The sequence below is a fragment of the Enhydra lutris genome, unplaced genomic scaffold, assembly GCF_002288905.1.
Source record: "Enhydra lutris kenyoni isolate GAN:26980312 unplaced genomic scaffold, ASM228890v2 scaffoldscaffold36, whole genome shotgun sequence".
Taxonomy (NCBI): Eukaryota; Metazoa; Chordata; class Mammalia; order Carnivora; family Mustelidae; genus Enhydra; species Enhydra lutris.
Window position 1 is genome coordinate 4463271 of NW_019154120.1, and position 25127 is coordinate 4488397.

Here is a 25127-nt window from a genome sequence, read left to right on the forward strand (position 1 = left end):
CAGTACTCATTAGAGAAATGCAAATCAAAACCATAATGCAATACCATTTCATACTCATTAGGACGGCTAGAATCAACACATCAGACAGTAAGTAACAAGTGTTGGTGAGGATGTGGAGACATCAGACCAATCACTCAAAGGCTTGTAGGGGATATAAAACGGTGACGCCACTTTGGAAAAGAGTCTGGCGGTTCCTCAAATGACTAAGCATGGAGCCACCATATGGCCCATCAGTTCCGCTCCAGGTATACGGCCAAGAGAAGTGAAAATATATATCCTCGTGAAAACTTGTACACAAATGTTTACAGCAGTATTAGTCTTAATAGCCAGGGGGTGGAAACAGCCCAAATGTTTATCAATGGATTAACAGAAAAACTGAATGAGGTACATCCATACCCACACGACGGAATATTCGGCCACATGAAGGAATGGTATTGACATATGCCACGGTATGTGTGAACCTTGGAAATGCTAAATGAAAGAAGCCAGCTACAGAAGACCCCACAGCATAGGATTGTTTTCACTGGAAATGTCCAACATAGGTATATCTACAGCTATAGAAAGCAGGCCAGTGGTTCCTTAGGGCTGGGGGAGGAGGGCAAGACAGGGGGTGAAAGCTACAGATCATAGGGTTTCTTTCTGAGGTGATAAACATGTTCTAAAATTTCCTGTGGTGATGGTTGCACACGTCCATGAACATACTTAAATCCATTAAACTGTAGTTCAAATGGTATCTCAATAAAGCTGCTTAAAAATACACAAATTGTTGTATATAACCTACAACACAAAAGCATCTTCTATTTGTTAACTGTCTTACAAGAACAGAGTGTACCATTCTTGTAAAAGAGTAAAAAAGATAAATGTACATAGTTTTATTACACTTACAAGATGTTTACCATTTCTCAAGATGTGATCCAGAAAATATAAATTAAGTAAGAAGTTAATAGATGTTTAGGCAGGAAAGATAAACCTCTGGTCAAATACATTTAGGCAACTCTGGTTTGAACCAAAGTTTCTTTACCATAGGATGTTTCAGCACATAAGCATTTCCCAAACCAATTTCATTACAGAACTCATTATTTATAAAGAATCAAGAGACCAGTGGTTCCAAAGGACCCTTTAGAAAATGCTCCTTTAAATAAAGCATTAGGTCTGCTATTCAACATTCGTAACTAAAGCGTAAACGGGGTGGGGGGGGATGAATCATGCATCTGTCCCCAAAACGTCATGAAGTCCCTACCATAAGCCAAGTATTCTTGGTTGTAGATACTGGAATTACGGCAAAGAACACCACAAAATCTCTGCCTTACATTATAAATGGTTGGACAATTTTTTTTAGTAGAAACATTGCCCAGTCCAGAAACGTCTATTTCTAGTCAAGAAGAGTCAAGGAACTGTATTTACTCTTGCACATGAAACAACTAAAAAAGAAAAAAAAAACTGGCAAAATCTATGAAAGAACAGCTTAACACTTCGGACAGCAGAAACTGCAGGATGGTGATCAGAGACGAGCTACAAAAGAAAAGGAGTCCCAGTTTATAGCCCGGAGAAAAGGACCCAGGCCACAGCACAGCAACAGGGATCCCAGACAGAGCCCAGGGGTCTTCCAATAGAGTTGAGGGGCAGCTAGAATCTGTTGGGCAGAGTCAGAAAGAGGAGAAACACCAGAAAGAGAAGCCCAGAGACCTACACGGGTCCCTCAAGGGTGTCCCTATCAAGATAGAGATCATGCCACCTTCCCAAAAAATTGTCTCCTGCCCCTCACACTCACTCCTGGTAACTCCCCCTCTCTCCCTGAGGCAACCACTGCCCAGTCTTCTGCAATGAATTAGTCTCACCTGTTCCAAAAGTTCACAGAAACGGAATCAGAAAATAGGCCTTTTGCGGGGAGAGGATCTGCCTTCTTTTGCTCAACACAGTGTCTCTTGCATATATGAAGAGTACGCACATCCCAACCCCAGTGAGAGCAGTGTCCCGTTGTACAGGTACACCACAATTCCGTGGACGGACCCTTCTTTGGCTCTTAGGACAAAGCTGCCATGAATATTCTCAGACAAGTGTTTTTATGAACATATATGTTCATTCCTTTTGTGTAAATACCTCGGGGTAGTAAGGCTGAACTACAGGGACAAATGTGTATGCTAATCCTCTGAGAAACTGACTAAGCTTCTTACACAGCGACCAGCAATGTCAAGCATTTTGACTGATGCACACATTTTCACCAATATTTGATGCTGCCAGTCTTTTCAATTAAAGTCATCCTGGTCGTGTGTATGGCTCTCATCTGCACTTCGCTGATGACTGCTGATGGTGCTGAATACTTTGCTGTGTGCTTTATGAGATGTTCGCTAGCCTTCTGCCCACTTCTTACACAGGTTGTCTCTTTTGTTACCGAACCAGGAGTTGCTTATATGTTCTGAATATAAATCACTTGTCAGACACAGGTTTCACAAATATTTTCTCTCTTTTCATTTTGTTAATGTATTTTGATAAGCAAAAGTTTTAAATGTTGATGCAATCAGTGTTTTTCCTATTGTGGTTATTTGTATGCCTGGTGTATTTCCTGTCTCCCCATGCCAGAAGGTAAGGGCATGGTTTCTTTTATCCACCCTTACATCCAAAGAGCCTAGAACAATTCCAAGCACATATAAGGTACTAGAATAAATACCTCACTGTGATGTAATAAATGTCTCTCCTCCAAGTATTTTTTTTTTAAGACTTTATTTATTTATCTGACAGAGAGAGATCACAAGTAGGCAGAGGCAGGCGGGGGGTTGGTGGGGTGGGGAGCAGGCTCCCTGCTGAGCAGAGAGCCCGATGGGGCTCGATCCCAGGACCCTGGGATCATGACCTGAGCCGAAGGCAGAGGCTTTAACCCACTGAGCCACCCAGGCACCCCATCTTCTCCAAGTATTTATAGGTAAAATGAAAAATGTCTGAGACATACTTCAAAGCAGTCCAGCAGAGGGGCACAGTGAAGGCTATGTGCTGATAATGATTAATGCTGATGGACAGTTACATGGAAATTCAATATACTATCCTACCAACTTGTGTATATATCTGTATATGTACATGTTTGAAAATGTCCCTAACATAACCTATGTTTAACATTTTTTAGTGTTTTATCTAAAATGGTGTGAGTTCTCTTCCTTTCAATGAGGAGTCCAACCACCTCTTTCCCTTCTGACACGGCTCGGACACATGACCATACCACCTTCACTGTGGACACTAGCAGGAGCTTCACCTATGAAGTGTGCGTATAGAACAAACACTGACCTATAGAAGTGTACGTATAGAACAAACACTGACTTAGGGGACTCACACACGTACACCTCTGCAGTGTGAATGTTCTAATGATGGAACAACACACGACTCCATTTTTTCAGACAGAAGAGTGACAGCTGCATTAATACACACATACAGAATAATGAAACCCTTCATTATCTTCTATATAATGTCTCCAAAAATTTTAAAACAAAAGGAGAAAATATTTCTACACTTGTTATCGCCCAACTGATTTTTTAAAGTGATGAAATAATTCAACATCTCATTTTACCGAGAAAGAATACTGAACACTCAACACACACACACTGAGGGCCAACCGCATGAGGGGCACTAACGTGCTGCCCATGCGTTCTTTGCCCTCACCAGGCTCTTGTTCTATCAGGAGCCATGTGACATCCATGCAAAAGTACTGTAATACAAGGCCAGGTGTGCATGTGTGTGACAGGAACTAGGATCTACAGCTGTGTAAATGAGCAAGAAATCATACTTCCAAGCAGAATATTCGGCCAAAATGGCAGAAATATCATTTGAGCTAAACCTTGAGGAAACTAAAACTGCTTTTTTCTTTTTGTGACAGAGCAGGTAGAACAAACAACTCAAGTAGAAGGAAGGGATCAGAAAAGCCGCACAACACCAACGATGCAAGTACACAAGACTGTCGTCCACAGTCCGGAGAGCTACCGTGCTGGTTTTCTACTACACAGCAACTGCAAACAGAAGCAGATTGTCAACCAAGACCACATCACACAAGGCTTTGAATTGAAAGTTGAAATTCACTCAGTAGTGCCAATGAGGAGTCACCAAACACAGCGCTGATTAATTTTTGATTATTTTGATTTTGATTATGATTAATTTTGATTTTGATTATGATTACTTTTTCAGTATGCAGGACGTATCACAGGGAGAGAAACTGCAGAAAGAATGCCTTCTAATAGTTTTAAGTTACAAGGCCCAGAACTAGAAGGATGTCAGTAAGGAGGAGTGTAAGATGATTTAATAAATATCTTAGAGTGATCTAGAGAAGATTAAACAGAAATAAGAACATTTATGCTAATATAAATTAAACAGAAGAGTCTTCAACAGAAAGACTCAACAAAAGTCTTCAACAGAAAGCACCAAACTGCCAATGGAGATGCGGGAGAGAATCCAAAGCTCCCTCAGCTGGGACTGTTTAAGCGCTCATTTTTCTGGACGCAAATTTCCTTCATTCACTCAACAAACACTGACTGAAAGCCAACTAGAAAGCACCTTAAATTTTCTCAGAAACAAAGCAAATGGACAGTTAGGGGACTCACTAACAATCCTTAGAGTAAGTAAATCATAATCTCTGTTTCTTCTCAAAGTACTGGTACCAGTGGAGAAAGAAAATGAGTCTCAGGTAAGATTTCAAGACTCAGAAGACCTAGGAGGTGTCTACACTAAAGAAACGGGTATATAATTAACCCAATCTTCTTAAAGCATCTGATTCCTATACGAATCCATCAATTACCATTCAACACACATCCTCACTGTGCCACAAAGATTCTCTAATACACAACTCCATTTATAGTACGCACTCATCCAAATTCCCAGCAAGTTGTTCCTTGACTTAAAACGACAAAGAAACAAGTAAGCTGCATGTAACTTTATCATTTTCAATTTCACCTATAAAGTATTAAGTCACCAAGACTCTGTCATGAAATAAAGTTCCTGCTCTAACTGAAATAATTTCTGCTACAGTTTAAAATTCTTTAAAAAGTTGCAAGAAGAATTCAAAACACTCATATGCTTTTTTTTTTTAAACACTCACATACTTCTTAAGAACAAAATAAAACAAATCAATAGCAGCCTTCTGATGACACCTGGTGGCCAGTGCTCACAAGAAGTTTCTTTCGGCATTTTAAAGAAAGAACTTCAGAAACTACTCAACCATTTCACATGCTATCTTTACTCTGGGAGGGACGCATGAAATCTCTCCCTTCACCCTCCTCCCTTCAGTTGTACTTTTCACTCGTTCCAAGCTCATCTTCACTTCTCTCTTCGTCCCTTTTTTCTGACGTGTACATGTGCAGTGAGCTTGAGCCCTAGCTCACACGTGCTCACTTTCTCTCTTACACGCTCACACACACTCTCTCACTGGTGTGACAAAGCCACCCACACTAGAAACCACCTCTCCCTGCCTCTACCCCATGGCATCTCACCCTTCAACGCTCCTGCCCTCACCCCAGCTGGGTGTGCAAGCAGCGTGGAGTGAGCATGTGCCGGCGCCAGGCCAACGGTAAAACCAGAACAGAGGACACGTGTATGCAGCCTGGCAGGTGCACACACCGCACATATCTAAAAACTCCCAATGGTCTTTTGTCCCCTCCCTTTGGGAGTTCAGAAAAGGATGAACTCCAGAAGTCATTCCCTCCTCCCAGAAGGCCAAGGTAAGACAGGTATGACTTCCGACACGCCTGTTATGAGCTGCAAAGGTGACAGACGAGTGAGAGAGGAACACAGAGAAACCAGCGGACTACTCAGATTTCATCCACCTGCCACTTCCAGCTAGCCCTCCCACCACAGCATTGCCTAGCCGGACGGAGTACCACCGGCTCCCCATCGGGAGCTGCAATCTTACACAGACCACGGAATCCTGACATCTGATCCTACAAGAAAAAAGATCACTTTTCTATGAAAATGCTTGCAGGCTGAGTGAACTCTTCCATGACAACAGAGTATAATTTAACACGCTAAAAACCACTGACTCGATAACACCAGAGACCACGTAACCACTAGGGACAGATGTGTACGCAGATGTGGTTGATGCACCATCCCACCAGAGCAGGAACACTTCAGCCCAGTAAAACTCACGTCTTCCTTGTCCACAGAACGGGCCACAGTGCATTCCTAAGCAGTAAGTTTGCAGGCACATTCACTTCCTCACCCAGGAAAAGGCCTGTGGTAGTTTAAAATGAATCCAAAAATTCATTTTAAAGGACGAAACCTAACTGTCTCCCCTTGGTGTGGGCCAGCCTTGCTGACCCGCTTGTAAGAGACGGAAGATAGTGGAAGTCCGGGTATCCAACCCGGAGACCAGGTCGTAAAAGGCACGAGCTTTCTGCATACCCCCTCCCTGGCCTACCTGTTGTGAGGACATTCATGCCGTCTGTATTTGTGGAGAGACTGAGCTCCTACCAACTGCCAGAGAGGAACAAGGGGCTCCTGCCAGCTGGTGAGCAGCCCCTCCAGCCCCAGGCCAGACTGCCGAGGACGACAACCCCACAAAAGCCTGGCTGCTGGAGAAACCTGGTGCCAGAACCTTCCTGACCCACAGAAACCAGGAGGTAACAGATCCTTGTTGCTTTAAGTCACTGGGTTTTGACATAATGTGTTATGTAGCGACAGAGAACAGAACGCCCTTCTCTTCTGGTCACCTTGGCAAGAATAGATATGGCTCAGTTTCACCCCCCCTTCATGTATATTTTATATACATTTCCTTTCCTATGTGCTCCAATCTTTAACAAGAATCCTCTGTGCTAGCTCAGTAAGATTAAGGTACACAGCAGATGAGTATGTGTTCACTGAAGTACAATGTTTGAAATGCGTACCAAGAGCACAACTCCTATCAAACTTCCCTGAGAAGATTCTAGAACTTTCCTTAACTGACATTTACATTTATACCTCTTCCACTACCAAAACCAGATCTGATACAGCTTACAATGGAAAACTGATATAATAAAATCAAGAGTTATTACAGAGCTAACTAATAAAGAGATGAGGCAGAGTTTTGAATTTAGATTTGTATGGAATAAAAGAAATGTCTTAATGATTCCTGAAAAACCTGCTCATTTTGGACGAAGACATTCACTCATATAGGCCCCTGGAACTGCTTAGCAAGCCACCTGGCCCAGAACTAATGGCAGCCGTGAGTTCCCTTCCAGCTAGGCTCAGAAATGCTCTCAGCCTACACTCCTAATAGTCCCCAGGCCCGATGAGAGGGCCCAGGGTCACAGACATGCACAGCCACAGATCACGTGACCCTCTCCTGCCCCCAGCAGAACACTTGCAAGCTCAGGAGACCTGGGGACCTCTGGCCACAGGACTCCAGGAGCCTGATTAAGTCCCAACTCCAGAGCATCTCATGTACCGTGTTCAGTTTAATCCCAACAAAGAACCTCCCCCAGCCAGAATCTAAGGACTCAGTGAAGACCAGCGGCCTGAACTATGCACTCCCCGGCCTGAGTGACAGGTAGGAGTAAAGGCAAACTACCTGGTGGGAAAAAATTCTCACTCAAGTCAGAAGAGAATTTTGCTTCTATTCCAGGGATACCTATGTTTTATTTCCAATATCCAATTCACTTTTCTCTGAAAGTTAAAAATCAGAGTTTGTGCTTAGTGCCTCAGAAAGAGCTAAAACAATGACTTAAAAAAACATATTAATAAGGATCAAACACGGTGATCACAACAGAATAAAAAGACCATCATCCCTATCATTACCAAAGATTTCCACCTTTCCAACACTATTTATGAAAATGTATTAAAAGCAACATAAAACAACAAATCATGGGACAAAAATAAACTGCACAAGAAGCTCAGCGTCCATATCCGGCTACTTCATTTTCGTTGGGTTTTGTTTTTTTTTTTCAATCTTCCCATACTTCAAGTACTATTTTCCAAATACAGTAAGTTGATCCAGTAACAACTTAATTTTATGATAATCTTAAATCAACCACCTCTGACAAATGCAGCTTTTGCAGTCAGAAATATTTTACACAAAAAGCTAAAATTTAATATATCTTTCAAAAAGCATTTATTAAACCAATGCTTGTTAGTATTTCCATCGAATATTTTTAAATTTATTAAAGAAATAAAATTTTTATTGGAAAAGGAAAACAGGATAAAAGAAGAGGATGAAGACTCTGAGTAGAGAATGAAAAAGTTCAGGGCTATTAAAAGCAGACACATAGGATCCTTAGTATCTTACGCCATTTGAAAAGGTTGTTTTACTATCAATGTAACTAATCACAATGAAACCATCTCTTACAACTAAAGACATTATAATGAATTTTCTTTACAACTACAGAGAAATGGGATTTGCTGTTTCACATCAAATAGAACAGGCTGTATAAATTCTTCTTCCTATTTATTGTAAAATATAATTTCATCTATAAAATCAGTCATGAAATATTAAAACTGAAACAACAGAATTTATATCCTTTACTTAATTTAGTTTAAACGGTCTATTCACTTAAAAAAAAGGGGGGGTACGTGTGATAGAGCCCCCTGTACTTTCTCATTAAGTGTTTCCATTAGACCCTTTATTTTCAAGAATTTATAATATGCCCATAAAAAAAGCATTCCATGATAAAACTTAGTATACTTTCCTCAGATTTGCCTTTTATCTTTTTTTCAAAAGGCAAGACAATGAAGCACAGGGTATATGAAAGCGGAGGAAAAAGGAGGAGAATAAGAAGAAACATGTAATATATTTGCTCTGAAAATTTTAAACACTAGTAAAAAAGAACATTGAAGAGCAAGGAAGGAAGTCTTTGTTTGCCTCCCAACCGGCCCAGCGAAAGGCCGCAGGACGTGTGACAGCCACTGGCCCTGAGCCTCGGAGCCCTGGGTTCCATGTGAGGGAAAGACAAGACCCTACATTCGAGGAGAAAACCCCTCAGTGACATTAAGAAGCCACTCAGCACTAACTACCAAGAGAAAAGGTATGGATTTTTTTTTTTCATTCCAGTGGAAAAACAGGAAGAAAAAGGGAATTTCCAAATTGCGAATCTGGGAGAAATACAACAAAAACATGTCCCAAGACATGTTCCAGAGTTCTTGGCGAGACCTCTTCAGCAGGTCCACTGGGGAGAGCGGGGACGGGTACAAAGGCTCATCACAGAGCTGCAGGGAAAAAAGACTGAAACTGCTAATTTGGGGAGAAATCTGGAAAACACTGTAATTCCAAATGTCAATAAGCTAACACACGATATAAAACTATCAAGCCTCAAGACATGTGGAATATAAATTATTAGGTATGAAAAGATGTGGGTGCTAAGAAAGTATATTTAGAAAGGAGAAAGCCTTCAGTGTTCAATTTTTAAAATGGATGCAGATCCAACCCAGTCCATTTACATACCAAAGTTAATAGTTTTTTTCCTCTGGGTGGCAAAATTATAGGTAACTTTTTTCTTTTTCCTAACATTTTACTATACTTTCTAAAATAGATTATTTTGGGGGGGAAGACTGACATGGACACTTTAAAAAGTCTCTTCAGATGGCTGAAGTAATGAAAATTGATGACCACCATCAAGAAAAGAAGAGAAACCCTAAGAAAGAAATACATTCATGATTGTGCTTCTTGGACTAAACTCAAGAGTCAAAATAAATAAAAGGATAGTTATGGGGGATGTTTGGTGAAACACTCAGGACCTCCCACTGACAATCAAGAAGGGAGGGAGGTGGACAGCAACAATTAACACACCATTAATACCCGACCTTGGCATCCCAACACCAACCCTACTAAAAGGAACCTGGCAGCCTCAAGAAATGACAGATTCTAGGGCTGGAGCAAGGTAGAGGTGTACAAGATGAGCCTGGAACATTTTCTTTATTATGTCAAAAAGTAGAGAAATGCTTTTAAAAAAAAAAAAAAAAAAAAACCCGATGTGACAAAGACACTGGAGTCAGCTGGAAAGGGCTCCCACTGGCCAAATCTGGGACGACTGGAGCATCAAATAATTAAGCACCGGTAGACACAGGAATGGGTAAGTCCATATTGATAGCTGGGAGACAGATACATGGATGAACCGATGGACAAACAACAGCTCTGTGTGTACTAGGATGCTGAGGGCCGACTGGTAAAGATGGACAGAGTGAAGGAGACAGACAATCATAGTGGCAAAGAGTGCCGAAGAATCACCAACGGGTACTAAATCTGGGGGGATCATTTCGATATGCAGAATGCTTAATTGGTGATAAAGCAACTGCTTATCAGTTGCAAGGGAGGAATTAAAAAAACAACCTCAGTAACTGATTGTCTGGTGGATAAATCAGCAACACCTTGTGGGGGGAGGGTGGTAAAAATTAACACCCTCAAGGAAGGGCAGACAGACAGGGTATGCCTCCAGACAGAACACTCTTGGAAGGACAGGACCCCCATGCATCCATGCAGCTGAGAATGCAAATCCTGCAGTTAGACAAGAGGAAACAGCAGACAAACACAAAGTGAGGAATACTTTATTTAACACGGAAAAAAAACAAAAAAAAACAAAACAGGGGGAGGACTACATTCTTCACCCAATGTCAATGTCATAAAAGACAAAGACTATGGAAACATTCCAAATTCAAGGAGGCAAAGGAGACAGGACAACAAAATGCAATGCCTGTTTTCAACCTGGATCCTGTGGTGGCAGGGAAAAAATGCTACTACTAAGGACATTTTAGGTCAACTGACAAAAAGGACTGCGATGATTAACTGTATGTGTTAACTAAGTGGGTTAAGGGATAGCCAGATAGCCGGTAAAACACTACATCTGGGTGTGTCTATGAAGGCATTTCTGAAAGGGACAAGCACCTGAATCAACAGACTGAGTAAAGATCACCCTCACCAATGCAGGTGGGTGTCCCCCAATCAGTGAGGCCAACATAGAACAAAAAGGCAGAAAAGGGGCAAATTTGGTTTTTGTTTTAGCTTGAGCTGGGACATCCGTCTTCTCGGGCCTTCACACTCCTGGTTCTTGGGCTTTCAGAATCAGAATGAAAACACCAACATCTCCGTGTCTCCCGGCCGCAGAAAGCAGACCGTGGGGCTCCTAACCCCGGTGCCATGTGAGCAAGCCCTGGCCCACAGCCACTCATCCGTGTGCACACACACATGTGTGTCGACTCTCCGTCTCTGAAGAATCCTGACACAGAGCTCTGTACAGAGTAGTTCTGGAGGAGAATAGTGAGGTGAAGTTTTCTGACTTAGTTCTGGGACTTCTAGAAGAGGCTCTCTAATCTGATTAAAGATGCTAACTACTCTGTTTTCAGTAGAGAGAGCACTTCCATTTGGTCCACGATGAGAATGGATTGCAGATACACAAAATATCTGCACTGGATATTCCTAATCAACCACTTACATGAACGCAAGAGCTAAGTGATTCCATATACGATACTAACGCATATGGGAGCCACGGAATATACCGAATGGCTGCTTGGCCCTAATGCAGCTGGACAAAATGATGAAAGAAAACGATGAGCTCGGAGAGTCGGAGTCCCCGCTCAAGCACAGCATAAATGACCTGAGAGCCTCCAAGTGTGCCCCAGAGGAAAGCCTGATCTCTGCAGGTTTGAAAGTGCCGTGTCTCAAGTGCCGAACACCCTTCTGAGACTGGCTAGATCAGAAAGCCAGCCGAGTGTCCTCCTCGCAGCGGTGCACTGTCACTCCGAGGGCACTAACCGGGAAGGACCCAGCCCCTCAAGGCTGGGACGGGGGCATGCAGGAGACTGTGATAAAACTGGGGATACGGAGTCCCTAAGTTCTCGTACATCTTCTTTGCTGGCAGAAGAGGTCCTCCCAACTCCAATAGTGCCCTCATGCCAGGCTCATATTTCATATATCTGTATTTAATATGTCATTGGTTCTGTTTCTCTATAAGTACCAATGTAAAATTATAAAATACTTCAATTATATACAGGAATATCCTTATCTCTAGAAAACAGACACTGAAAGATTTATAGGTAAAGGGTCATGATATATTTAAATTTCACTCTCAAAAGGTTCAGGAAAAAAGTGTGTGTGTACACACACGTGTGTGTAGGAGAGAGTATGCATACTCTCCAAATTATCCCCAAATAAAAAGTAAAGAACATGACCACCAACAAAAAGGTGAGCTGGTTTCAATCCGATGGCTTACAAAGACCTCCGCACAGCTCTACTAACCATCAGCGGGGGGCACGGTTAGAAGACTATAACGCTCCTTAAAAGTGACAAAGATCACTTCTTAGACTTGACAAAACCCTTACTCTATACACGAACTAGTAGTTCCCATTTAGACTCCCAGGAATCCAAAAAGACGTGACTTCTGATTGAGGTCCTACTGCAAAAGTTATCCTTCCTCGTATAGCTGAGTCTCTGTACTAAAAAGTTTTAACTCCTTTGCCATCATGGTGGGGGGGGGGGAGATGTTGGCATCTTCCTGTCCATTTTTGCCCACTGCAGTTTCCACACCAGCCTTAAAAAAGTCCTGGGAGATGCCAAGGCCAACAGAACGTCCTACTTCAGAGGAGTATGAGGGCATTTTTCGCGGTCCTGGCAAAACTGGTTAATGTGCTGAACCTTCAAAATTCCAGTGGCATCAACCAGCTATCCGCAACAGATAAACCTTCCTCACGTCCCACGCAAAAGGCTGCAAACCGGCACACACAGCGGAGCTTCCCCGCAAAGGCACGATGTGAAAACGCACACAGTGGGCACATACAGCTGAGGCATCACAAGACTTCTCACATCCATAGGTCCAGTCGGCACCACTTCCATCTCCAGTCCTCCACATGTAAGCTCTGACCGTAGCATCCAGTCCGGTTCTCTGTGACTAGGAGCCGCTGGCAATCATATACACCTATGGGTCCCTTCATTACGCTAGAAGGTTCTCTCTGCAGGTTTCTTGCCATTCATTACACAGAGCTCTTGTGCTTCTATAATTTTTCTTAACCCTTTTCCCATAGTTTTCACCTAGTATAACTATTTATTTCCGTTCTTAAGTTTCCCTCTGAACACTCCTTCTGACTTCCATTTTGCTGTTTTTGACTAAGCCTCTGTGTCTCTCACATCTCATTCTAACTAATTACTATAAATGAGAGAAGGTTAAATAACCTCCAAACTTTATTTAATGCTTACATTAAACTTTAATTTAAACTTTATTTAAATGATTGTTCTTGGAGTATTTTAACACAATTCTTCTGTTTTACCTGATGTGGTACAAATTACAAAAATAAACTCATCTGAAATTCTATCACTTTTCCTTTATTTGTCTTCCCTGCTCGTATTTATCCTGCCTACTGATATGAGTGTTAATGAATTCAAAAAATAAAATATGGGTAAAGAAAGGCAGGAGAGAAAACGACTATATACAAAGTCAGACTCTTCAAAAGCAAAACCAAAAAAGGCTAAGTTTCAGTTTGCTCATCGTCTATAATGCGTAAGACTCATCTACAAAATTCTGGAACACTTGAACAAAGAAGCTCCCTTCTCAACTTAGAAGGCAGATATTCTGTATTAATTTATACATCAGAAGACAAACTATCAAAATGAATAAAGAGGTTAAAACATAACGTGTGTATAAGTCCAACATCTTAGGTAAGTTCTAGAACCAAGAGGGGAGTGAAGACGTGCTTGGGGTACCTCCTCGGTTACAAGGATGGCAGAGTCACCCCCCTACAAAGCCCCTACTACTGCTGAAGTGCCCAGAATGTCCCCATGGTGGCACCTTACGTATGCTTAGGTGAACAAAAGAATATGGGCAACTGGAAGGAGAAGAAGGGAGACAGCTGAGTAATTTCCCACTGCCCTTCTTTCCTCATACACCCAAAATAATTTAAAGCTGTGATCTGGTGGTGCTTCTCAGCTCCCTTCAAGCCTTGTCACCCTCTGTGTGCTCGGGGCAAGGTCACCATCACGTGCTTTCTCTGCCACGGATTCAGTGTTTTCCAAGATCTCCCCTTCCTTCCACGTTCATGGTTGAGACATGCTGTTTAGGTGATCGCTCAGTGACAACAAATGTAGACAGTAAGCAAACAGAATAGCAACCTTCTCAAGAGGAAAATGCTGTGGCCAAAGCCCCCTCTGACATATGTGTCTGCCGGTTTCCAGTGGCTGCATTTATTTCTATTCAAAATCTATGGATGAAGTACGGAAGTGACTAAGGAACAGTGTTTCGCACGTGAACAGAGATATCACTAATGCCATTTTAAAATAAAGTCCTATACCACAAGCAAGGATTTTTAAATAAGTCTGTATTACTCAACTATGTATAAGAAAAAAAAAATAGGACCAACTTAGGACTCCACATATACTAATACATCACTTCCTATGACAAGGCCAAGTTAAAAAAAATTTGAGATTAAAATACTATGGTATGAAATACAGCAAAACAATGAAGTAGGCAAATATCAACACTTGAAAAATTCTGCATCACATACATCTTACTCATTTACTAATTTTTTAATTCTATCAATTCTAAAAAATCAATAAAAATCAGTAAGAATTGTCAGCTCTGAGTTCATTCTGAAACCAGCATGCTCGGAAAATCAGTCCTCTCCCGCACGCTGGCAGCCCTTCCTCGGGGGTCTCAAAGGCGCCATTTAGGGAGCGTCACATGTGGCTAGGCGCCTCCTTCAGATCACACTTCTAAGAAAATAGGGCAGAATGACAGAACACCCCAGCCCTGTAATCCCACGCTTCCACTCTCTGAGGAACAGCTCACAGAACTCTATCCGTAGAGAAGGGTAACTACAGAACTCTAATTTCCTACAGCTTCACAACCTGCTTTTCCTTTACTGATTTGGATACAGGAGCTGGAACCAACCCGACGAGAACTTAATGCCCTAACACCTTAACTACTGTAAGAAGTGGGCTTAAAAATGGGTCAAACACAAATACAGAAGTCTGTGTCTTGCTCTCGTAAGCTTCCAAGGCAGGTAGGTATTCCTGCTCTGCAGGCAGTCAGGTCCCCACTGATGCTGGAATCCCAGCTCCTTCCATCTTCAGGGCCGTGCCTTAGAGCTTCCTCATTGCCTGCATCCAGCGGACAGAAGCAAAGGAGCAGGAAAGAGGCAGCACATTTGCTTCCTAAAAGCCTTGACTGAAAAGTGGCATCTACCGCTTGACTCACACTTGCTTCCTGCCAGGGTCAGGAACAGGCGGCTAGGGCCCTGTAGCTCCATTGTTTGAAAGAGAAAAACTGATGGGTTTAGGTGGGTGGCCAGCCCCCTCTACCACACACCAACCCCAAAATTACACAGTGCTTCTCACGAGAACATTAAGGAAAGCTTTCAGTCCTTAGAAGACTTAAAAAAGCTTTGAGAAAGGCAACTATTCCCAAGAGCATACCTGGAGCTCTTCCTTCCATATTTGTAAAACAAGGGAATTACAGACCACATCCATAACTTACAAATTCACCTAATCATCAAAACTTGAACCCTTGGAGCTACCCATGGAGACACTGTGATTAAGAACATCGAGGGGTGCCTAAGTGGCTTGTCAGTTAGATGCGGCGCTCTTGACTTTAGCTCAGGTCATGATCTCAGGGTCATGAGATGGAGCCCCATGTGGGGCTCCCTGCAGGGCCTGGAGTCTGCTTGGGATTCTCCCTCACTCTCTCCCTCTGCCTCTCCCCCTCGAGCTTGCACATGCATCCCTGCACTTGCATTCTTAAAAGAAAGAAAAGGAAGGAAGGAAGGAAGGAAGGAAGGAAGGAAGGAAGGAAGGCAGGCAGGCAGGCAGGCAGGCAATCTGGGGTAGGGACAAAAGTCTATGGTTTTGAAGAGCTCCTGCATGACTGTGATGAGCCAGACTTGCGATCTCCTGGATTAAAGTCCTTCCTACCTTCAAAAAAACAAGACATACTTCACACATATTTACAGGACTTGCAGCTGAGGCACAGAGGAGGAGGAAGAAAGAAAGGGGAACAAGCAAGCTGAACCAGGAAAGAGAGTAAATGTGCTGTACTAAACTGGCCGCCACACGGAGAGCTCAGACCCACCCCCACCCCACCAGACCGTTTGCCTACGTCATCACTTGCCACAAAGAGATATTCTGAATGTCCCCTTTGGCAAACACTGCCTCAAACTCTACCACCCTGAAAGCCTAGGGTGTTAATCACCACCCATATGCAAAACCACATGATGGACCCACAAGATCTTTAATGAAAACTGTTTGATCTCATTTTTTGAAAGACAGTAATTTCTACTACCTCTACTAATGATCTAAATTTTCTAAGCTATTTTTAAAAGTACATTAGCACCTTAGTTTAAATTCTAATGTCTTTATAATTATATGCACTACTATAACTATGAGTCCTCATCCTATAGTAACTGATCCAATAATTATATTTCAAATTCTGACCTATAATTCAGAATTAGCAGAAATCTTATGTGAATTGTACACTTCAAAAGCAGTAATTTGTTGCTTCTTCTAGGTTTAAAACACCAAGTTTCCATTATATTTAGTAACTGACAAGAACACTGGACTTTGGCTGCATTGGATGATTACACTGATATAACTCCAACTGTGTTAAACAGTGTCTTTTCCCAACCAGGCTTCTTATTACCTTACTTGTTTTTATTTAACACTGTTTTGTTGTTTGTGGGTTTTTTTCTTTTAATATTTTATTTATCTACTCGACAGAGAAATCACAAGTAGGCAGAGAGGCAGGCAGAGAGAGGGGGAAACAGGCTCCCTGCTGAATAGAGAGCCCGATTCGGGGCTCGATTCCAGGACCCTGAGATCATGACCTGAGCCGAAGGCAGAGGCTTAACCCACTGAGCCACCCAGGTGCCCCGTTTGTTTTTACAGGACAAAAAGCAGAGCATATTAGAGAAAATAAAGGAGAAACGTGAACATCAAACACACTGAAAAGCACTGAGAGCTAAGACTGAGATAATGTAGCTTTAGCAAACCGCAGCAGAAACTAGAAAAGCTGAAGTATCTAAAATCTGTTTTAAGAAGCCTGTGTTCTACATCTGCCCATAAGGGATCTCTGACAAGCACTCCATGTGTCTGAAATGCAGACATCCCTGCTATGGAAGGACTATCATGGGCTGTCAACTTTAGTGAGGGGCTGACTTTGATACAAAGTATGACATGATATAATTACAAATGTTTGACAGTTCTGGTTTAGAAAATTTTAGCACTCTGAATATTAAACAAAAATAGTAGTGCTATTTGGTTCTATAGGACATATAATTTGACTTAGGGCTTCTAGAACCACATTTTTATTTATCCTGTTCTTGTTAATTTCACACCTTGATTGCTTTAAATAAGGTTTTCAGCATAAGCAATGTTTAAGAAAAAGTCCTCTCGTATGAGATAAATATGACACTCAGAAAAAAAAATTATCAAAGGTTAAAAAAAAAAAATAGACAAAGGTAGATTTCCCAAAAGTTCCCTTTTTAGCAACCAATTGCCCAAGTAAAGAAGTATGATTTCATAAACTCTCTGCAATAACACCACTTTCTAATGACCTGGAAGACACAGCCCTTAGAATTGCAACAGAATACGACTGTTTTTCAGCTTTAGGGACTTGTCATCTGCTAGAATGATAAAGCCACATACATTTAAAAACAAACCTAAGACAAAGTAACATGGCAAATGGGATGAAAAGAGCCGTTACCAGTCTTCCACACTACCATTTTGACTTTTACGTTTTTTCTCATAACACCAACACTCTCAGTCATTACTGTTTTGTCAAATTGTCTCCTTGCTCTGACCTTGTCTACAGTGTGTTTCAGATCAGACAGACTCTATCACTTCCACGTGCCCACGGATGCCTTCCTCCTCTGTAGTGGTGGCACTGGCCCCCACAGGTTCACTGTTGAGGGTCAATCCTCAACAGAGTATAAACTCAGTACATAATGTGCTTGGCACCCAGTAATTGCTCAGCAAGTATTAACAATCATTATCATTGAAACCAATTTTCTTTTTGAAATCTCTGCTCCTGAAAGTAACTTTATACTCAACTCCTGCAAAAACACATCTTTACCACAATCACCCCATCCTATCTTTTTCATATAAAGTGAATAGTCCCTCTCATAGACTTTGCAAACAGAAAAAATAAAATAAAATAAATGCTTGTGTTTTAAATATTTGGTAGACACAAAAAATAATTTTAATATGTGCAAGTTATTCAGCATCATAGAAGCCAGCCCTGGGTACAGATCACAGCTTAAAAAAATGAAATCCTTGGGACGCCTGGGTGGCTCAGTTGGTTAAGCAGCTGCCTTCGGCTCAGGTCATGATCCCAGCGTCCTGGGATCGAGTCCCACATCGGGCTCCTTGCTCATCAGGGAGCCTGCTTCTCCCTCTGCCTCTGCCTGCCATTCTGTCTGCCTGTGCTTGCTCTCTCTCCCTCTCTCTCTCTCTGACAAATAAAAATAAATAAAATCTTAAAAAAAATTAAAAAAAAAAAAAATGAAATCCTTATATTCGTAGTCCCTCTTGGTGCCCCCATCACCTATCCTCTTACAGAACCGTCTGCTAACACGAACTTTGTGTTTATGTTTTACTACTTCATCAAATCTGTACTTCTAACAATATGCAATTTTGTTTTGCAAATTTCTAAACTTAAAAAAAAGGGGGGAGACTAAATGCATTCTTCTGAAAGTATCTTTTCTTCCCCCAGATGACATTCCTGACACCTACCCTTGGTAATGCATGTAGCCAAAATTCATCCAGTTTCACTACTGTATAGTCCTTCACGGTAGAAGTATAATACAATTTACCCATCCTCTTGCGATGGACACTGCTTCCAATTTTCTTCTTTTACCAGAACAACCGTGAGCACTCTTGTACACGCCACCAGGCACTCAAGTACAGGAGTTTCTCCAAGGCAGTGGTTTGCCAGTTTTGGCATGCACCTGATCACCCGAAGAGCTTGTTAAGTGGCCCCATCCCCATGTCTGAGTAGGTCTAGGTTGAGGCCCAAAATCTGCCTATGATTCCCATGAAATCTTGGGAACACAATTTAGAAGCACTGCTCTAGGAAAAAGACTCAAGAATGGAATTACTGGGACAAAGGGTACATGCATCTCTAACTTCACTACATAATCCCAAAGTTATCACACCAAGTTAGACTCCTACTAGTTGTGTGTAAGCACTCCAATTGTTTCTTACCTCCCAAACAACAGATACTGCCAGATTTTTACACTGCAGCCAACCTAATGTGTGTGAAACTATATATCCTTTTCATCCTAATTTGCCTTTCCTTAATTACTAATTAAGTTGAAAATCTTTGCATTCGGGATTCCTCTTTTGTGAGATGCCTACTGGGGTCCTTTGCCCATTTTTCTATTTTTACTGATTTGCCAGTTACCCTTCTGGATACTAATCTTTTATCAGTAATATGTACTGAAAACGCCTATTCTCACTTGTGACTTCTCTGTTTACTTACTTGATGGTTTCTTTTAATAAATACAAGTTATCAATGTTAATATTGTCAAACATATCAATCTTTCACTTTATGGCCTGCACCTTCTGTGATTTTAGAACCTCTTGTCTGTATCAGAATCCTACAACTACTGTCCTACCTTGTCTTCTAGAAGTTTCACAATTTTGATGTATTTAAGCCTTTGATGGGCCTACAGTTGATTTTTTTTTTTTTTTTTTTTTTTTTTTTAATGATGTGATCTAGAAATGTATCCCACTCTTAAGGAGCTTCGTATTTGGTAAAGGCCACACTCACAGCCCACAGCCAACTATAATTTTTGGGAGGATACAAAAAGTGCCCCAAGTGAAATACTGATTAGGTATTAACCACGCACTCCTTCATTGAAATTTATTCTGCTCTCTCACTGGGGCAAACAAAAACATGAAAATTTGAAATATGAAAAATATGAAAACAAAAATAGGAAAAATTTCAATGTGAAATTAGACTATGATCCCCAACCTACCACATCCCAGGAAGAATCCTCAAAAAAATCCCGAAAACTCAATGTGATGTCTTTCTAAAAATATAGAGAATTAAGCACTGGAGAAAGTGTGGGAAAACTGTTGCTCTCAATAGTATCAGCTGCAATATCCATCTATACACCTTTCTAGAAGTTAATTTTTCGCTCTCTCTCCACACAAGCATGTGCACATGCACACACACACACACACACAGCCTTACAACAGGTATATTCTTTGAGCTATCAGTGACTCTACAGGAAATAACTGGACAAAATATGTATTTAAGGATATTCAGCATGAAACTCTTTATAATACAAAAATTATAAACAACCTAATATCCAGTGACACAGGATGGGCTAGAACATGTCTGTACACTGGAGCACGGTGCAGATTACAGTGCATTAATGTGAAAAGATGTTCACAATATTCCAGTAACTAACCAAAGCAGTCAACAAAATGCACATATAAATATTCATTTATTCATAAACATTTATCAAGTGCCTTGGGTGCGCCAGGTACCAAGCAAGTCACTGGTAAGCAAAAAGAGGTCTACTCCCTGAATCCAGGGAGCTTGTGAGCTTTGCTGGGAGACAGACCAGATACATGACTTCAAGTTATTCTGGCTGGGACAGTAAAGGCACACACATTTTGAACACAGAGACAATTTACAGGTGTATATGTGTAATATATCCAGCATCAAAGAGAACACACGCACCCAGCTCTATGGACAACCAGCTGCTGGTAAGAGGGAGAATACTTAGAGCAAACACCTTGTGAGGAACTGAAGTGTATCTATCTTCTGCAAAAAGGCTCTGGGGAGAATTTTAAGAAATGCAGTGTAGTTATGGAAAGTCACACACTGGAAGACAAATGTGAGACACTGCAGAATCACAGCAAAAGAACTGGGACAAACAGCATCCATTCCTTCCAATTCAAAACTGAGACTGACCAAGACCAAGTTCTTGAGCAGATGACCATTCTTCTAAGGGCCTACACTTTTCCCTTTCCCTGCTACGTTTGTGTCTAACAAATAAGAATAAAGCTCCCGAGATAAGAAATATCTCACAATTGGAAGAGGCTCAAAGGATTCTGACATTATATGCTCATTTCTTTTTAAACTTCTGCACCAAAGATCAGTGAAGTGATGAGAGTCATTAATTTCAAAGGGAAAATTTTTAACTTTAAAGCATAGCTATCACACACTACCTCAACCAAGAGATCAAAGTTAACATTCACTAGTGATAAGACATATCTGCCTCATGTACGTCCCAACACGAGACTGAGAAGGGCACAACTTCATCGCCGTGGTATTCCTGCCAAAAAGCTTCACCTTCACTTTACTCATGAAAGGACATCAGACAAATCCAAAACATCAGACAAATCAAAACATTCTACAAAATAACTGACCAGCACTCTTCAAATGTATAAAGATCATAAAAAATAAAGAAAACCAAAAGGAGCTGTCACAGACTGGAAGAGACTAAGGAGACCGAGTACCGTACAGCAATGTGGGATACTGCACTGGGTCCTGGACAAGAAAAAGGACCTGGTGGTGAACCTCAAAGTCTCCAGAAACTGTCTGGTTTCGGTAACTGCACTATGGATGCATAAGATGTTAATAAAGGGATGCTGGCTGAAAAGTATACAGAAGCTCTCTGAACTACGTTAGCAATTTTTTTGTAATTCTCAAATTATTTCAAAGTATAAACTGTTTGCAAATCATTTCAGATAAACAATACACAAAGGTATGAGATGAATCACTCATTACCTGTAACATAAAAACAGGCTACATCCTCCAAAATTGTGCTTAAAAATTCCAATATTTGCGAACAGGGCTTATGCTGGAATAAACTGTAATTATTTCATAAAAGCCTGTAATTGTGATAACGTAGAAAATACAGTCATTTTCCTAGGGTACTGAAATCTCTCCAGATAAATGGCCTAATTTATTTTCCCCCTTAATCTTTTTTAATTCAATTCAACTTACATTTATTTAACATCTACTATGGCTACATAACTGCTAGAGCCTGATAATATTTTGATATATAAGAAATGAACATTTTAGAACACAACAGAGAAAAGCATACAGTAACAAAACTGGAATAATTTTTCACTCCTATACAACCTAGCAATTAATACGAACGCCTTTTTAGTGCAAATGTCAGTAAGATAGAGGACCCTCACAGCTCACGTGAATCCCCTTCAATAGTAAGTGGTTTTGACCTCTAGAATTATCTCCAAAAATTATCCTTGGAAATGCCAAAATGATTCTCTCCAAGAAACACTATATTTCTAGTCCTTTATTTTTTTTTTTTTAAATCATTATGGTTTTGGTGCGCTGCTATTTGTAACACAAATTTAAACCACCCAATTTTCGGAGTAGCAGGGAAAAGTTTACACTGGTATAAACCCATGGAGCTTACTCACTCTCCTAAGAGATCAAAGGTCACATCGTGTATGGCTAGGGGTGTCAAAGTGTGACCTCGGAGCCCACAGCTTCAGCATCACCCAGGAGGAGCTGGTCAGCAACGCAGATTCTCAGCTCCAGTCCACACCTGCTGAGTTAGAGGCTCCAGGCATGCTGAGCAGCTGTGTTTTCACACACTCTCCAGGTGACTCAGCTGCACCTTCACTTTGAGAACCACTGATGGAAGCAGAAAGACTGGTCTGGCAATCAGGAAGCCTGATTCTAATCCCTGCTCCACCACTAGTCTCTGAGAGATTACTCAGCTTCTGTGGGGGCTCAGCCTCCTTACAGGATGACCACGGAACTGGAACAGATCACTGCCACACGCCTCAGACCAAGATTTGATCGATCTAGGAAGGCAGTCCCTCCTATAAGGCCTAAAAGTGAAATGGCCACCCAGGTACTTCCCCACATCTTTCTTTTTCATCAAAATGAAACAATCTAAATTTCTTCTTTCCCTCAACTGGTCTCTGAATCACATTCAATATATCTAAAAGAAGGGGTGCCTGAGTGGCTCAGTTGATTAAACTACTGACTCTTGACTTTGGCTCACGTCATGATCTCAGGGTCCTAGAATGGAGCCCAGACTTGGTTCCACACTCAGTGGGGAGTCGGCTCCAGGATTCTCTCTCCCTCACCCACCTCACTCCCATTCATGCATGTGCTATCTTCAAAAAACAAACAAACAAATAAATAAATGTGTGTGTGTGTGTGTGTGTGTGTGTGTGTGTGTGTGTGTGTGTGTGTAAAATGTCTTATTTAGGTAAAATTGTGTTTGCTTTAGCAAAAGCAATACAAATGCTGACTTTATGGTTGCCTATTTATTTGAATAAACAAGTCTGTACGGGAGGAATTCCACATAACAAAATCTCCAAGAAATCCAGCTACTATAGACTGAATTGTGTCCTCCCCCAAAATTCATATGTTAAATCCATAATCCCCATTGTGATGGTATTTGCAGGTGTGACCTTTGAGAAGTACCTAGATTTAAATGAGATCATGAGAGTAGGGTCTCCATGATGAATCAGTGTCCTTATAAGAAGGGGAGAAGAGTCCTGAGTTCCTCTCTCTGCCATGTGAGGACACAGCAAGGAAGGGGACATATGTAAACCGGGAAGAGTCCTCACCAGGAGCCAGCACCTTGATCCTGGACTTCATGCTCAGAGCTGCGATAAGTAAATTTCTGTGGGCTGCGATAAGTAAATTTCTGTGGTTTCTGCTCTCCAGGCTATCCTATTTTGTTCTAGCAGCCGAGCTAAGACACTCACTCAAATGTCCCCTCTGGTATGGGGTTCTAACACACCAGGTTATAGCTCAGAAGAACTATGCCCCCAACCCTGCACAAAGAACATGGATGATCTGACCACAGAAAGTATTTAACAAGTTTGAAAATAAAGAATTTTAAAACGTATAGAACTAGACACTTCCATTACTGCATAAGAAAAACAGCTTAATTTCTTCTCCTGTTTGTGGCTTTATGAACTGGGATTCTTCTCACCACTGTGATACCTAAGAAACCTGTCATACAAAACCCCTTCTCTGAGATGTGGGGAGAGTCTAATTTACAAAGGTCAGAGAATTCTCCTCTAACAACACGAACCCAATTAAAGTCAATGTTGGGAGAAAGGCCCCATGAAGCAAGTGAATGCCAGCTAATCCTGGGCCCTAACTCAAACCCTGTATCCTGAGAGCCCTCACCCAGGCTGCTTCCCAGGCAGTCAGACATCCTTTGCTCTATACATCGCCACGTTAGCACTCTGGAAAACGCACTCCGTTTGTTTCTGTATCTGCCTCATCAAGCAGATCCTGAAGTCACAGTGCATTGCCAACACCAGCACCTACAGTGGTGTCTGGAAATAAACAGGGACCACTGGTGGCTCCCTTCACGTTGCTGAATGCCAGTGGAACTCTGTCCTACCCTACAGCTTTTCTGCAAATCCCAAATTATTCCAAAATACAGTTTTTAAAAACACACCAGTGGCAACTGCATTATCAGCAAGTCACACTTGCCTTACAGAAAGACCAGCTGCTGGAGAACCTTGCCTTACTGTTCGTCAGACATGTCAACAGGAGTTAGTCACCTCGAGTGTAAGGAACTTGTGGAAGAATGCGTAACTAACACTTGAGATTTGAATTCTGACACTAACGTTGGTCACGTTAATCTGGGTTTTAAGTGGAAAAAAGTGAAGAATTAATCCGTACTCTAGGAGACTGCTGTGCTAACTGAAGCATGTGGAGTACACACCAGAAATGATGCTCTAATCAATGCGTCGGTGCCCTTCCCCGCCCGGGGTCCCTGCTGGACCGAACTCCTCGCCGCAGAACAGGTGCGTACGGTGACTAGCCCCACCAGCGCTGGCTGTAAAGTTGCAAGGCCGTCACCATCAGGCCTATGACTACCTATAAAATAGAGAAATCCTACACGTTTGTCCACGGATGCCCTTCCCATTCTTGAACCCCCCGGTGAAACAGAAGGGCTCTTCACAACTCCTACACCCCACAGGGGTCCGGAGCTCCTGGGCCACCTCCACCAGAACTAATCTCCAGAAAACGGGCTGGCACACTCAGGGCGTGCTCTCTGGCTAGAAGAGCTGCGTGTCTACCAGAGCAAAACCCGCCGCTGCAAGCAACCGTGTGCCGCAGCCCGGGCCTCCCCCTGGCGTCCGGAGACGCTGACCGCGAGGGGCCAGGACCCTCCAACTGCAGTGGTGCTGCTCTCGGTCACCAGCTGCCCGCCCAGCGTCCTTAACGGAAGGAGGCGCGAGTGGCAGC

General features: G+C 42.0%; 1 protein-coding gene across 1 annotated transcript in view; it reads right to left on the reverse strand.

Moving 5' to 3' along the window:
* The window catches only part of LOC111154259 (zinc finger protein 407), a 431681-nt gene that overhangs the window by 406052 nt on the left and 502 nt on the right, over positions 1-25127 (reverse strand). The gene's annotated exons all lie outside the window — the stretch shown is intronic.